This window comes from Danio aesculapii, chromosome 16 (assembly GCF_903798145.1).
Source record: "Danio aesculapii chromosome 16, fDanAes4.1, whole genome shotgun sequence".
NCBI lineage: Eukaryota > Metazoa > Chordata > Actinopteri > Cypriniformes > Danionidae > Danio > Danio aesculapii.
In genome coordinates, this window is record NC_079450.1 from 18,089,585 (window position 1) to 18,094,256 (window position 4,672).

Consider the following 4,672-nt stretch of genomic DNA (forward strand, 5'->3'; position numbering starts at 1 on the left):
ATGGATACAGCTATCAATTGTTTGTATGTCGGGCTTACACACAGTTTTAAGGATTACTGCTGCGTCATGTTTTGTTTAGCGGGGATGTTGACAAGGTCTGTGATGCCCTGATGTGATCTCGCTCAGGCCGGCCTCCTCCTCCTCCTCATCCTCCCCCTCAGATATCTGTGGAGTGGAGAGGACCGTTTGCGGGAATCACTGGCAAACGATTGTATCTGGATGCTTCTCGGGTTTCTCAGCTGCACCGAGACCTGATGCTGTGCGCTGTCATCACTCTTAACCTTGGAGCCGGACTCTGCTTTCTGGCCCTGACAGTGGCTACTGTAAACACAGGAGAGCAACTGATAGATTGTGTATTTTGAAATAATTTGACCAAATACACAAAGGCACACGTGCCATTTGTTTTGTGAAGATCTTTTGAGCTATGCACACACATTGAACGTGCAGCATTCTTGCTTTTCAAAATGATTACACACATAAGAAAAGAATGGCATTCTTCAAAAGAGGCTGATCTCCAAATGTCTTGTTATGGTATGTCCTGGCAAAGGAGGCTGTGAAGATCAGGGGAAGGCAGGTGAAAATAATGGCCTGAAGTGTTGAGAACATGGTGAGCATCCGGAAATGACTGCCTTTGTCACATTTCCTTGCACTGAACACTTGGAAAATGCTGTGGACTAAATAAGAAACGAAGGCAAGAAGACGTGTTGAGGTTTAATTCAGCCCAAAAATGAAATGTTCCTATTGATTTACTCACCCTCTGACTTTCTTCTTCAGTAGAATATTAGTTTATTTAGTTGAAACTAGTTCTTGATTGATTTATCTCGGTTCACTAAAATCTGATTTATCATTAACTACCCCCACTTTGAGAGTAAATTTCATGAATATGAATATACCTTAACCAACATGAAAATGGTATATTGCTTTTAAAATGTGAGAAAAGTAAAAAAAAATGTAATAATAAAAAAATAAATTAAAAAGTGACATTATTCTATAAAATCAGTGGTTTCCAAAGTGGGGGTTGCGGGACCTTTTTTTTTTTTGGTGGGGTGGTGGGCGGGTCACTTGGTGAGAATTAAAATTACCATATTTTATTCATAACTTACAGAAGATAGCAATAGTATTTACTAGTTACATTAAAAAACATGCAAATAAAAAGCCATCAGCCTTTCAAATTTTTTTCCCTTTGAACTGCGAGCCCTGGGTTGTTTACATTATATGAATAATATTAAGTGTAATATTTAATATTAATAGTGTCAGTTGCAGCAGATTGGTTTTACAGCACCATGGTAAACTTTGACACCTTTATGGCAGTGGTCCCCAACCCCTGAGCCGCGGATTGGTCCATGGATCAATTGGAGAAGAATTTAGTTTTATTTATTATCTGAGTCTGAACGATCTTTTATTTTAAAAAAAATCTTTTATTTTGAAAAATTATCATATTCTCTTGGTTATATCTCGATCACTTGAGCGGGAAATTTTAACCCACAAGCTGGCAAAAGCTCTGAAAAGATTCTTTGTGAAGAGGACACACCTGTGAAGGACCTACGAACTGCCAAGAAATAGATCTACAACCCATTTGTCAACAAATCAGGTGAATCCAGCATGTCTATGCAAGAAGATCAACTACTGAGGATCGCAAATGATGGTGAAGGGTTGTTCACATATTGCGTCTTTTCCACACGCAAGTTATTTCCAATGAAAGCGCAAATTGGGAGCAGCACACTAACGTCCCAGTTGAAAACACTGCAACCCTTTTTAATTTTCTCCATAAATAAAACTTGTATCAGAGTTGCAGCAATTTTTTTTCAAAGCATTACAAAGCAGCTTGTTATTGTCTGAGAAAACGCCCCATGGTCCGAGGTAAAAATGTCAAGCCACGACAGTTTCAAGGTGATAAATAGGTTGGGAACCACTGCTTTATGGCACTCACGTACATAAAAAATAAACATTTTTTAAAAGATTTCAAAAATCATACACAACTGAAGATGGAGGACGATCTTCAAGTAGCGGTCTCCAAAATAAATCTTGTGCAATAAACATTGTGCCTACCAGTCTCATTAGTCTCATTAAAAGTAATAATTATGATTGTTAGACTGTTGCACTTTTTTGTGTTGTCAATATGCTTGTGTTTACATAGGCCTATTGGTGTCTGTGCAGAATTGTGTGCAACGTTTGTATGTTTATTACCATCTCCGAGGTTGCGAATCACTAGAATTGTTATTTTGGGGGTAAAGGGCTCAAGGTTTGGGAACCCCTGTATTAAATGATAATATATAAAACAAACTAAAAAGTTTTTTACTTTTTATTTTCTTGAACATTGGACATATTCCGAAAAAGCATATTTACATATAAAACAACTTCATAAAGCCAACCTCTCTCTTTTTGCCACAACTCTGACACAACTCCAAACATGACCTCCAGGGGAAGAGAAATGGATATGTGCAAACATATGTTCAACATAAAAGCCAGTAAAACAATATCTCAGCTGAAAGTGAGAAGATGGATTTGATCTGACATCATTGATAAACTATTGGCTGAAAATGGGATGCGCTGTTCCTGGGTTTTCCTGATTGACACTGTATTCTTACACCTCCCCTCAAGCAATAACTGTATAACTAAACTCAAAACAATGCATGGTTGGTTCAACTCAGAGTTGGATAAAATGTTAAAAGATTAATTGTTTTTATCATATGTTGAAATTCTGCGAGAACAGTTGGTATTGCATGAGCACAACCTTTCTGTGATATGACTACCAATGAATTAATTATGCTATAATTCACTCATATAAGCTACCAATTTCTTCTAACTACAGAATATATAATTTCAAACTACAGAATATACACTCGGCAACCTTCTATATGCTCCCAACATTTTTCATTATTCGTTAAAATCTGATATTAAAGGGATTGGTCACACAAAAATTTTAACTTTCCATCGACTTGTTCAAGTTTGAGAATTTTTTTTTGTTTGGGAGATCTCTAACCCTTCATTCATTCATTCATTCATTTTCCTTCGGTTTAGTCCCTTTATTCATCAAAGTGTAATGAACCGCCAACTTATCCGGCATATGTTTTACACAGCGGATGCTCTTCCAGCTGCAACCCAGTACTGGGAAACCTCCATACAAACTCATACACTACAGCCAATTTAGTTTATTCATTTCACCTATTGACCTTATTCTTCAATGCGGAAGTGCGCTCTGTTTTGCAATTGTTTTAGAACGTCCGATTCAGCTGCTTATGGGAGAAATGACTAGGAATAATAAACGGCAGAAAACGGTCAAACTACTTACTCTACAAATACTCTACATGTTTGCATGACAATACAGACAAAGTAAAATAATATAATGAGAAAATATCAGTTTGCAACACCAAGCAGCAAAACGAGCTGTTTTTAACGTCTAAAAATGAATGGAAGTGAATGAGACCGGAAGTCTCGAGCCAAAATGATTCAAATGGCTGCGCCCAACTCGTAAGTGGAGAATAAGATGAATAGCGCATGTCTTTGGACTATGGGGGAAACCGGAGCACCCAGAGGAAACCCACAGGAACACAGGGAGAACATGCAAACTCCACATAGAAATGCCAACTGGCCCAGCCAGGACCTCAAACCAGTGACCTTCTTACGGTAAGGCAACAGTGCTAACCACTGAGCAACCATATCGCCCAAGATCTCTAACCATTGACATCAATTTTAAGAAAAACAAATACTGTTTGTATTAATGGTTAAATGGTATTAACCATTAAATTATGGTTACAGGTATTCAACATTCTTCAAAATACCTTTTTTTCTGTTTAACAGTACAAAAACAACAACTTTGGTTTGGAACCAGTCAATCGTGAGTAATTGATGGCAGATTTTTCATTTTTTGGGTGAACTATTCCTTTAAATAACAACTTTAATCTAATTCTAAGTGGTTTGGAAAATGGATGGATGGATGAAATCCAATTCTAACCCTAAATTAATGCAAGGCAGACTTTGCCTCGCAGTCAATTAGCAGCGAATATCATCTCTGTAATAGCGAAACTGCTGAACAATGGCATTGGGAATTCTATTTGATCTGTCTATGTCTACCAGAGCTCCACTGAGGAACAAAATTGTCTGTTTTTGATTGACAGCATGAGCTTAATGCAAATCCCTAGTAAGACTCAGTTGTTATTGGTTAGGACAGCTGGTCTGATGTGCTGCATCACTCCCAGAAGTGTCCTGCCACTGACACAGAGCCTGGAGAATGTTTGATGGTGATTGCTCTCTAGACAGTAAGGATGATAAACGAATGGAAGAGCAAGAGCGCATACTTGGAATGAATTGACAGGTGTTTGGTGTTTAGCCCGTCTCTTTCATTGTCCCAGAACTCTTTTTAGAACAATGAATGAGTCAATGGGGTGAGAAAAGCGAAGAATAAAGCAAGCTATAAGTCACCGGCCTTGTTTAGAGATAAATAAAAGAAGGTCTCCCTCGTTTGTCTGACTGGAGGTATCTTCTGTATTCTCAAGGTCATCAGGTTCAGTGTGCGACGGAAGGGTTGGGCGGACTCTAAACAAATCTTCGTCCTGACCGACGTCCTCTTAGCTTGGGTTTGTCTGAGGCTTGAGATTTGTGTGTGTGTGTGTGTGTGTGTGTGTGTGTTGGGGAGGATGAGGATGACGTGATCCCCTTTATCCCGGCCAAT